The sequence below is a fragment of the Pleurodeles waltl genome, chromosome 9, assembly GCF_031143425.1.
Source record: "Pleurodeles waltl isolate 20211129_DDA chromosome 9, aPleWal1.hap1.20221129, whole genome shotgun sequence".
In the NCBI taxonomy this organism is placed as follows: Eukaryota; Metazoa; Chordata; class Amphibia; order Caudata; family Salamandridae; genus Pleurodeles; species Pleurodeles waltl.
In genome coordinates, this window is record NC_090448.1 from 881,542,820 (window position 1) to 881,554,971 (window position 12,152).

Below are 12,152 nucleotides of genomic sequence, written 5' to 3' on the forward strand. Positions count from 1 at the left end.
GATGAAAGAGTACTGCAGGTAGTTTTATTCCCACTTTCCTTTACAAGAATTTGAATGTCAATGGCCTACAATTGATATTTTAGGCAGTGTCTTTTCATGACATCTATTAAAAGTATAAAGTACATGTTGAGGTATGAACACAGGGAAGACCGTGAGATGCGGCATTCTTGGGAAGCTCCACACAAGATGGTCAATGCAGATGAAGAAAACCTTCCTAGCTGAACATATAAGCCTTGGCCTAGCCTTGGCATTACTGTTTGTATCTGAATCTAGGTATGCTGCTTTGAATATGTGCACTGATTTCCAAGTAGCAGCCTTGAAGGTATCAGTTAGGGTAGCATTGCTAAGCCAAGCTTTTGTTGCAGCTTTCCCTCTAGCTGAGTTAGCTTTTGATCTATCTGGAAGAGGTTTTGACTTGGTTGGTAGCGTAATGAAGTACAAGCCACAATTCATCCTGTGGCTAACTGCTGTGGGTTGTGACCATAATTTTAATAAAGAATTGGTAAGATTTCGTAAGTGCCTTTGCATTATCTAGGAAAAAATGGAGTACCCTTCCAACATCCAAGTAATGTAGAGATCTTTCTGATGAAGTGGCTGAACCGGGAAAACAACCGGATACTGTGACTGATTTATATGAAGTTCAGAGACTACTCTAGGTAGGAAGGCTGGATGTGTCCACATGATCACTTTATTTCCAAGGAATATTCTGCATTGGTCTACCACCAATAGTGCTCACTTACTCCCCTAGCCGATGTAACTGCTAAAAACAAAAAAACAAAAAAAAGTTTTCCAACGGTTCAAACGGAGAGCACATTAAGTTGGATAAAGCCAAACTGAGTTCCCAAGATGATGATGATTTCCTTTTTAGAGGGAACTTTCTTCAGATCTTCCAAATAAATCTTGGCCTACAAGTATAGAGAAAAATAAATCTGATTTGGAGTCTTCCTATAAGTTGTGGGCACAAACTATGAAACTTTTAGAAGGAAAACTAATTTCGACTATGCCAGGTGCAACAGGTTAGGAATTATATTTTCATGACATAAGATTGGATCGGGGCCATTACTGCTACACCAAAATGGGAACCTCTTCTCTTTCCCTGCATAACATGTTCAAATTATAGGGTGTTTTGCCGCCTTCCGAATCTCCATGCAAGCAAGGAAGGCTATGCAGGTGCCCCTATGGTATGATTTCTGGACCCATGCTGAAAAACTCAATGATGCTGTATTGGTATGTTGAAATTGCCCCTGAATTTTTGGTGAGTAGTTTCTGTTTGCGTGGCAGTCATTTGTGAGGTCTATGTGACCTCTGAAGATATACCACTAATGCCTTAGCCAGTCCTATCAGAGTCACACTTGATTTAGTTTTTCCAATAGCACTGCTCAATGAGTGGAATCGGTAGAAAGGCACAGAGAAGTCTGTTCAACCAGTGTATTAAAAGGCATCCCCCATAGAATTCAGTTCTGGAATCCTGGATGCAAAATTGCTGCATTTTTCTTTTGTTTTTAGCTATTGAAAACAGATTAGGAGATGGGGTTCCTGCATGGTTTCAACAACCAAAACCAATTTGTGGTTGTTTTTGTACCTGGCAGAGGAAATCAGCTTGTTGATTTTGTGTTCGCAGAATGTGCACTGCTTTAGTATTAGACCTCTTGCTAACGCCCAGTGCCAAATTGTTTGCATTTCCAATAAATGAGTCCTTGATCTTGAGCCTCCTGGTTCGTTAATCTAGTGCATCGTTCTGTTGCTGTCTGTCTGAATCCAGCAGATGTCTGAATAGAGAGATGTCAGAAAAGCTTTGAGTGCTAGATGGGCTGCTTGTAAATCCGGGTAGTTGATTTGATTCAACTTCTCATTCCCTGCCTACTTAAGCCTAGACAGACAAATCCTCCAGATGTGCTCCATATCGTAGTGGAGCTTCCTGCTGGTATCGATTTCTCTGTAAAAGATACCTCCATCTGCACCACCACACTAGAGTGTTTTGCTGGTACTGTAACAATCAGATTCATGTCTAAATTGTCCAGTTTGAGATCACTGATCTTCGAGGCAGTGCTGCAATGGTAACTGCACCCTTGCATCTGGAACAATGTAGTTATAGGAGCATGAAGCCTATGAGTACCTGGACACCCAGTCTGTTTAGAAGACAAACCCTCTCCAGAAAATCTTGTTTTAGTTTAGAAAGATTGTGAGCTTTGAGAGGTCAATCGTCTAGACAGGGGAAGAAGAATAAGCCCTTTTTTCTCATATGTGCTTGTACTACAGCCAGGCAATTGCAGAGGGGCTGGTTTCAATCCCAGCTGCGGTACAGAATACTGGAAGTGAAATCTCAGGACTACAAATCTGAAATCTTTTCTGTTGTGTTTCCTCATTGGAACACAAAAGCATGCGTCCTGAAATTCTACTGGGCATAGCCAATCTTTCTTTTCCATGTGAAGAAAGTTGAATGAGCACCAGCATACCATTTTTTTCCCTTTTTAGGTATTTGTTAAGAAAAGGTAAGTCCAGTATTGGTCAGTACTTGTTTGAACCTTTTCATTACGAACCAAGAAAAAGAGTCAACATAATGAGCTTTTTGTTGAGATGGTACCAGTTTGATTGCCCATTTTTTTCAAAAAGATTAAGGTTTCCTTTCTTAAAGATACTATTATATATTGGCTTTGAGGGTATGGGTGTTGGCCTGGCCTACAGCCATTAGGACTAACCCAGACTACCTTTTTATTGTCAGTTTGTCTGATGTTATGAGAGTCCAATCTGTCAAGTGACAAAATATTACTCCTCCCCACCAAAGTGGCGAATGAAATGGCAGCAGGAGTGGAGATGGTGGGTGGGGACTGGGGAGGTGGCTCAGAGGATTAAACAGAAGGATGGCAATTTATATTCCTGACAGAATGCCTTTCTACGGAATCCAAATGTCTTGTAGGTGCTGACTGTAGGAAGTTGGCTCTGTATGCACTATTTCAAAGTAAGGAATAGTATGCACAGAGTCCAAGGGTTCCCCTTAGAGGTAAGATAGTGGCAAAAAGAGATAATACTAATGCTCTATTTTGTGGTAGTGTGGTCGAGCAGTAGGCTTATCAAAGGAGTAGTGTTAAGCATTTGTTGTACATACACACAGGCAATAAATGAGGAACACACACTCAGAGACAAATCCAGCCAATAGGTTTTGTTATAGAAAAATATATTTTCTTAGTTTATTTTAAGAACCATAGGTTCAAATTCTACATGTAATATCTCATTTGAAAGGTATTGCAGGTAAGTACTTTAGGAACTTTGAATCATTACATTAGCATGTATCCTTTTTACATAAAACACAATAAGCTGTTTTAAAAGTGGACACAGTGCAATTTTCACAGTTCCTGGGGGAGGTAAAGTATTGTTAGGTTTCACAGGTAAGTAAGTCACTTACAGGTTTCAGTTTTTGGTCCAAGGTAGCCCACCAAAGACCAGAGCAACCCCAAAGTTATCACACCAGCAGCTCAGGGCCGGTCAGGTGCAAAGGTCAAAGAGGTGCCCAAACCACATAGGCTTCAATGGAGAGAAGGGGGTGCCCCGGTTCCGGTCTGCCAGCAGGTAAGTACCCGCGTCTTCGGAGGGCAGACCAGGGGGGTTTTGTAGGGCACCGGGGGGGACACGAGTCCACACAGAAAGTACACCCTCAGCAGCGCGGGGGCGGCCGGGTGCAGTGTGCCAACAAGCATCGGGTTCTCTGTAGATTTCAATGAGAGATCAAGGGATCTCTTCAGCGGTGCAGGCAGGCAAGGGGGGGGCTCCTCGGGGTAGCCACCACCTGGGCAAGGGAGAGGGCCTCCTAGGGGTCACTCCTGCACAGGAGTTCCATTCCTTTAGGTGCTGGGGGCTGCGGGTGCAGGGTCTTTTCCAGCCGTCGGGAAATGGAGTTCAGGCAGTCGCGGTCAGGGGGAGCCTCGGGATTCCCTCTGCAGGCGTCGCTGTGGGGGCTCAGGGGGGGGACACTTTGGTTACTCACGGTCTTGGAGTCGCCGGAGGGTCCTCCCTGAGGTGTTGGTTCTCCACCAGTCGAGTCGGGGTCGCCGGGTTCAGTGTTGCAAGTCTCACGCTTCTTGCGGGGAGTTGCAGGGGTCTTTAAATCTGCTCCTTGAAACAAAGTTGCAGTTCTTTTGGAGCAGTGCCGCTGTCCTCTGGAGTTTCTTGTCTTTCTTGAAGTCGGGCAGTCCTCAGAGGATTCAGAGGTCGCTGGTCCCTTGGAAAGCGTCGCTGGAGCAGGTTTCTTTGGAAGGCAGGAGACAGGCCGGTAAGTCTGGGGCCAAAGCAGTTGGTGTCTTCTGTTCTTCCTCTGCAGGGGTTTTTCAGCTCAGCAGTCTTCTTCTTCTTGTAGTTTCAGGAATCTAAATCTTTAGGTTCAGGGAAGCCCTTAAATACTAAATTTAAGGGCGTGTTTAGGTCTGGGGGGTTAGTAGCCAATGGCTACTAGCCCTGAGGGTGAGTACACCCTCTTTGTGCCTCCTCCCAAGGGGAGGGGGTCACATCCCTAATCCTATTGGGGGAATCCTCCTTCTACAAGATGGAGGATTTCTAAAAGTCAAGAGTCACCTCAGCTCAGGACACCTTAGGGGCTGTCCTGACTGGCCAGTGACTCCTCCTTGTTTTTCTCATTATTTCTCCTGGACTTGCCACCAAAAGTGGGGGCTGGGTCCAGGGGGCGGGCATCTCCACTAGCTGGAGTGCCCTGGGGCATTGTAACACGAAGCTTGAGCCTTTGAAGCTCACTGCTAGGTGTTACAGTTCCTGCAGGGGGGAGGTGTGAAGCACCTCCACCCAGAGCAGGCTTTGTTTCTGTCCTCAGAGAGCACAAAGGCTCTCACCGCATGAGGTCAGACACTCGTCTCTCAGCAGCAGGCTGGCACAGACCAGTCAGTCCTGCACTGAACAATTGGGTAAAATACAGGGGGTATCTCTAAGATGCTCTCTGTGTGCATTTTTTAATAAATCCAACACTGGCATCAGTGTGGGTTTATTATTCTGAGAAGTGTGATACTAAACTTCCCAGTATTCAGTGTAGCCATTATGGAGCTGTGGAGTTCGTTTTTGACAGACTCCCAGACCATATACTCTTATGGCTACCCTGCACTTACAATGTCTAAGGTTTTGCTTAGACACTGTAGGGGCCTAGTGCTCATGCACTGGTGCCCTCCCCTATGGTATAGTGCACCCTGCCTTAGGGCTGTAAGGCCTACTAGAGGGGTGACTTATCTATACTGCATAGGCAGTGTGAGGTTGGCATGGCACCCTGAGGGGAGTGCCATGTCGACTTACTCGTTTTGTTCTCATCAGCACACACAAGCTGGCAAGCAGTGTGTCTGTGCTGAGTGAGGGGTCCCCAGGGTGGCATAAGATATGCTGCAGCCCTTAGAGACCTTCCCTGGCATCAGGGCCCTTGGTACCAGGGGTACCAGTTACAAGGGACTTACCTGGATGCCAGGGTGTGCCAATTGTGGAATCAAAAGTACATTTTAGGTGAAAGAACACTGGTGCTGGGGCCTGGTTAGCAAGGTCCCAGCACACTTCTCAGTCAAGTCAGCATCAGTATCAGGCAAAAAGTGGGGGGTAACTGCAACAGGGAGCCATTTCTTTACACTGACTTTGAAGCTTTCTTGCCCTAGCTGTTGCTGTGGTTGGTGTCCAGCGAAGGGATCAAACTCTATAAGGATATCCAGCTTTCTTTGTTTTGTATTATTTGAAGGACCAGTTTTTTTTCTTCCAGTCCTACACTCTAGGGGGTCTATGCTTCATTTTTCATACTTATCATAGCTTCCTCTGTCAGCTGACCCAACTATGTTGTGACAGGGGAAAAAAAGGTTTATAATATTTTGTTGTGCAAATGTTTTGCAGTACTTAGTCTCAACCAGGCTAGTGTGCGGAATGAAACACCATGGGAACAGCCCATAACCACTAATTCCACTCTGTATATATCTGCACATATAAGCTGGTTTGCCACAAGGAAATCTTCATTGATCATTTCCACAAAGCCTGCTGTCGATGCTTTGGAAAGTTGTTAATGAAATATCTCATTCCATCACACATCTCTCTGTGATAACAACCTAGAAGTGCTATGGCATTTCCATCCTTGAACGTAGTTGCTGCTGTTACACATTTTTCTGTGTTAAATCTATATGTTTGCTTTCTCTTTCGGGTGGAGCAGTCTCTGTAGCCAATGTGTCATTTATTTTCTAACTAAAGTCATAATCACAGAATTTAGTTTAGGACTGGATCTCTGGATTCTGGCTCCTGCTGTGTTGGCTTGTATTTCTTTTGTAGTCTTGGACTTACTGCTTTAACAGTAAGTGGTGTTAAAAATGTCAGCAATCGCTTGAAGTCCCAGCACTAAAGTAAGAAAAGGTCCGAGAGATGACAATGGTTGTACAGTATCAATATTAGGACCAAGGTGCTTCCAATGGAATGTTTAACTAATCTATCCCTCTCACTAAAACATTGCGGAATGTTGTTAAGTCATCCACTGGTGAGGTTCTCACAGGGAAAGACGGCAGAAGTCAGTGAATAAGATAAATAATACCTACAACTAGGTGTTTTTTTGTTTTTTTTTAAATCGGTTTATTAAACATTGTACATAAACATTCTTACAATACACTATTCAGCATTTTACAGTTCGTCTGCATATATTTATAATCTAGTACGGTGCAATTGCGTTGTTTAGTATAGGAATACAACTTGAAACTGTGTAACTGATAGCTAGGGACACATCTGAGTACCAACATGCACGTTTTAATTTCAAGAGTAAAGATGGGCCACGCCTGTCGAATAGGATGGGGTGAAGGGTGGACACATCAGTTATGTGTGTAAATAAGCTGTGGAGCTGTTGACAGAGTTGGGAGGGGATGATGGGACGACACGCGTCCAAGGCGCAGTGAACCAGACAAGATACCGGTTCCGAAGGGTCACTGATAGGAGATAGGCACCCTAAGCATCACAGTTGTTGCACTGATATAAAATATAAAGGTGTCAGAACTAATTGGAGGGCCGTGGAGGGGGTGTATGATGTAGAGTGGGGAGGCAATTTCGGGCCGTTGGATACTTCAGGGGGGGTACACGTATCATCCTTGGTTTCTATGTTCACCACGAAAATATCCCAGATTTCGGCCCGCCCTGTATCAGGCCTTTGTGTTGTAGTTGGCGTAATGTCTGCACTTCAGCTAGCGAGCAGCTATGCAGATAGCGGAGCCAGGCGGTATGTGGGGGAATGTGCGGGACCTTCCAGTGCGTAGCAATCCCAGATTTCGGCCCGCCCTGTATCAGGCCTTTGTGTTGTAGTTGGCGTAATGTCTGCACTTCAGCTAGCGAGCAGCTATGCAGATAGCGGAGCCAGGCGGTATGTGGGGGAATGTGCGGGACCTTCCAGTGCGTAGCAATCAGGCGCTTGAAGACAGCAAATGCTAATTCTATAAATCTGTGTAAGTATTTGCTATCCTTAGTTCGGTGACGTATGCCAAGCAAACAGGATTCAGGTGTGGGTGTGAGAGTATGGCCCGCTATGTCTGCTGTGGTATCAGTGATATGTTGCCAAGCCGTGTTAATTGAGTGGCAGCTCCAGACCATATGATAAAAGTCAGCCGCTGGGGTGGCACATCTAGGGTACACTGGATTTGTGTTCGAGTACATCTTTTGAATGCGGGCCGGTGATAAATATGAGTGGTGAATATAATTAAATTGGGTGTATCGGAGTCTAGTATTGCGGGACACAGTCTTGATCAGTGAGAGGGCTGCGACCCAGGCTTTTTGTGATAATGGTGTCAGGAGAACGGCGTCCCACCGTGCTTTTACGTGCGTCAGTTCCAGGCAGGACTCTGTTAGGAGCCCTTTGTATAGTTTAGTTATGATGCTTTTTGCATCTCCTATAGTGAGGATTGTAGTGAGCAGATAGGATTCACATGGTTCTGCATTACCGGGGCCCCATAGATTGGTAAGCTGGCTTTTAATAGCACTGTATGTCAGGAAGGCTCCTGAGTGCATGACCCCTGCGGTCACAAGTTCTGCGAAGGTACGCATTGTGGAGTTTGAGTAATAATCCCCCACGTTTAATGTACTTATGACACGCATTACATGGTGTAGTGAGAGTGCGTGGATTCCCGGTAGCTGGGACAGTGGCAATAAGGGGGAGTAAGGAGGTGTGGGGGTCTTGCCTTGGACGTATCTGCGCCAGCAAAATCTTGCTGTTTCTAGAAGAATGGACTTGAACGGCGGGCGGTGGGGGCCAGTCAGCAGTGAAGTTAAGATCGTTTGTGGCGCAGTGTATGCATGCAGCCCTATACTTTCTGTGGGTGGAGGTACCCTAAGTCATGTGGTGAGCCAGAGCAGCTGAGCCGCAGCGTAATATAATTCGAAGTTTGGCATGCCCAATTCTCCTGCTTCCTCTGGATATTGTGTTATTGATAGTGCTACTCTGCGCCTGTCATTGCCCCAGAGCAGGTAACGCACGTGGGAGGGATAACGGTAGGGCAGTGAAATAGTATAGGAACCGAGGTAGGATGAGCATTTTGGCTATAGCTACCCGGCCCATGGGGGATAGTGGGAGTGAGCACCCAAACGACAGCGAGCTTCGGGTGGATCTGAGTGCTCTGACGAGATTGCCCTCTTTTAGGTCAGCAATGGAGTGATAAATTTGTATGCCTAAGTATTTGAAAGTTGTAAGCGACCATGGTAGTTGATATTGGGGCAATGTCAAGTGGGATTTACTCGTCACGGGAGTAAGTGGGAAGATGCTTGATTTTGACCAGTTTATGCGCAATCCAGAGGCTAGTGCAAATGAGTCCAGCAGTGACATTACTCCTGCCATGGAAGTGGAATGGTTACAGAGGTATATTAGGGCGTCGTCCGCATATAAGGAAATAATGTGATATGTATTAAACTCTAAGATGCCCCATGTGTGAGCGCTGCCTCATAATTTGATTGCTAATGGTTCCATGGCTATTGCAAATAGTAGGGAGGATAGTGGACAGCCTTGTCGAGTGCCTCTGCCAATGGGGAATGCTTCGGATATAACTTGACCCGTCTTGACAAGAGCTGTAGGTTTAGAGTACAGCTTTTTGATCCAGCTGATGAAGCCGTGCCCAAAACCAATTGCTTTTAGCATGCAAATGAGGAAGTCCCAGCTTAGTGTATCAAACGCTTTTTCTATGTCTAGGGAGAGGGCCGCTGCTTCTGTCTCCGTAACGTGATGCATTATGTGGATTAGTCTTCTGATGTTTAAAAAAGGTGCTCCTGCCCGGTATAAATCCCGACTGATCGGAGTGTATTAAGTTTGGCAGGTAGGGAAGTATTCTATTTGCCAGGATTTTCCCTAATAGTTTACAATCTGAGTTTAACAGGGAGAGCGGTCTGTATGATTTCAAGTCTAGGGGATCACGCCCCGGTTTTGGAAGCACGACTATCAGGGCTTCTCGCATAGAGTCAGGGAGTTGTAGCTTATTGCGTGCTTCATTGAATACCTCCAAGAGTGGCTGTAAAAGGAGAGCAGCATGGGAGCTAAAATACTCTATTGGAAGGTCATCTGATCCAGGGGTTTTGCTGCGTGCCATTTGTGACAGGGCTAGACGTATTTCTTCGATAGTAATGGGGCCGTCTATAGTGTCTGTGTTGTCAATGATTTGTTGATTTTGGGGAACCACCAACAGTATTTCAGCTAATTGCTGTTCGGTTGGGGGGGAGGGGAGGTGTGTATAAAGCTCGATAGTATGTAAAGAAAGCCTCATTCATTTCAACCGGAGTGTTGATAATGTTACCTGAGTTCAAGCAAATCGTGCCTATGTTCGAGGATTGTGTTGGTTGGCATATCAGCCATGCTAATAGCCTGATCTATCTCCCTCAGCATGCTGTTTCGTCATGTAGTGTCTGTAATCATGTTTGCTTAACCTAGAGTCTGCCTCCCTGTAGTCTGTTCTAAGCAAGTTCAGTGCTGTTAATGCAGATTCACTCCGGGAGGCTTCTATCTTGGCTTTGCGGAGTTTAATCTCCAGTGTCTGGAGGATCCTTAGCGAGTGTCTTTCTAACCCCCACTGTGGCTGCAAGGCAATGTCCACGTATTACCGCTTTGTGGGCATCCCATTCAGTAGCACAGGATGGTGTTGTGTTTTTATTCAGGGAGAAACAGCCAGCCAGGCACTTGGATAACTCCGCGTGAACCGGAGGGTCTGTAAGAGCTTCTGTCTGTAGCCGCCATGTTGGTACGCGAGAGTGGGTGCGGCCCCAATCCAGGGTTGTATAAAGTGGGTTATGGTCAGAGATAGAGCGGGCTAGGTACTCGGATGCGCTTACTATTGGGGCTATGGACGCGGATGTAAGGAGCATGTCTATTCTGGTGTGTAGTTTGTGGACAGGGGAGTAGAAGGAGTATTCGTGGTGAGTAGGGTGTCCCAATCTCCAAACGTCTCTTAAGCCATTATTTGAGACCCACTTTGTCAGGTCTAGAGATGTTCGGTTGGCCGGAGCAGTGTCTAGTGGGGGAAATGAGCGGTCCATGTGAAAGTCAAGGACACAGTTAAAGTCCCCCCCCCTCCCAATATGCTGTCCGCCGTAGGGTCGCTAAGGTTGCCAGTAGTGAGTGTGCTAAAAAAATCACGTTGATTTGTGTTCGGGGTGTACAGTGCTGTCAGTGCTAAGGGGGAACCATCTAGGACGCCTTCCAATATCACGTATCTACCTTTTGGGTCGCATTGTGTATGAGACATGGCGAATGGTACCCCTGGGGCGATCCAGACCGCCACCCCACGAGCAAATGTTGAAGAAGTGGTACCGTAGAGTTGCCCTCTCCATTTTGAGCGTGTGCTTTCCAGTGTGGATTGGGATAGGTGTGTCTCTTTCAGCAGAGCTATATGTATCTGATGTCTCCTAAAAAAAAGTGTAAATTTTATGCCTCTTACGCCATGGTGCCTTGCCTCTCACATTCCATGTGAGTATCTTATATTTTGGGGTATATTGTTGAGTTTGAGAGGTCCTAGGGGGTTTATAAGTTTAGCTAGGCGAAGGTGATATGTGTCGCCTCTCCCTCTTGTAGTGGAGATGTGCCCGCTCCCCTCCGAGGTTAGCCAGTTTGTGCCTCTGTTGTTGGTGTACATGGGTCTGCTGGTGTGACAGGTGTAACATGGTTTGATATAGGCGTGGTCCCAGTTAAACAGCATGGGAAAAAGCCTGAGAATGAAAAAACAAACAATAACTATATATAACAACCACTGAGGTTGTGGGAAAGCGAGAGAAGTTCTGGAAATTGCCAGCGAAAAGGAACCGTCCATATGGAGCGGGGGTGCTGGCGAACGTTGATTCCGAGTCAGTAGGTTGCCCAGCCCGAGTTGCTCTTGGTATTAGGTCCGCCACCCAGGACCATGACTGATTAGAGTACAGAGTTAAGGGGTTCCTGGTTCTGCCCCACAGGCCTCAGCCAGCCGCACGGATCAGGCTGTATCATAACGTGATGGACATGGCACTAACTGTACGCTGAGGAGGTTCATGGTTGTTTAACAAATGTCGTCTGGCGTGCGCATAGTGAGAGTAGGGCCTCGATCAGAATCCGCCAAATCAGAGTTTACTTCCTGGTCTGGTTCACCCTCGGTTTGAGTGGATAGGGTTGTTGGTGAAGTGTTTACAAAGCGAGACGCCTGTAGGAGAAGAGAGCGCTCCGTACGAGACTGTTCTAGTGTAGGTTTGCCGCCGTGTTTTTTATGTTGCCTGCGTTCTGTTTTGGGGAGGGACATTTTTCCATAAAGTTATTACCATCCAAGGGGTCGGCCAGGCCCTTAGCGTGTAGCCAAGTCCAAGCCTCTTCCGATGTGGTGAAGAAGAGTGTACGTGAATCAGCAGTGCGTATTTGATGTTGTGTTCACGGAGGTGTTCCTTGACCCGGTAGAAGGAGCTGCGTTTCTTCTGCACCTCCGCTGTGAAGTCTAAATAAGCTGTGATCACTGCATTGTTGAATCGTACGGGACCTGATATGCGGAATAACTGTAAGATAAGGTCTCTGTCACGGTAATGTAGGAGTCTGCTATCAGCGGTTGAGGCTGTGCACCCGGTGTGGGGGGGAAGAATTGTATCAGCGAGCCATTTTTCTACAAAGAGTTCTGTATAAGGGCCTTCAGCACGCTCAGGAAACCCCACTAGACGGATGTTGTTAC

At 46.4% G+C, this 12,152-nt stretch overlaps 1 protein-coding gene across 5 annotated transcripts in view; it reads right to left on the reverse strand.

Moving 5' to 3' along the window:
- Window positions 1-12,152, reverse strand: part of ATXN3 (ataxin 3) — a 237,313-nt gene that overhangs the window by 51,677 nt on the left and 173,484 nt on the right. The gene's annotated exons all lie outside the window — the stretch shown is intronic.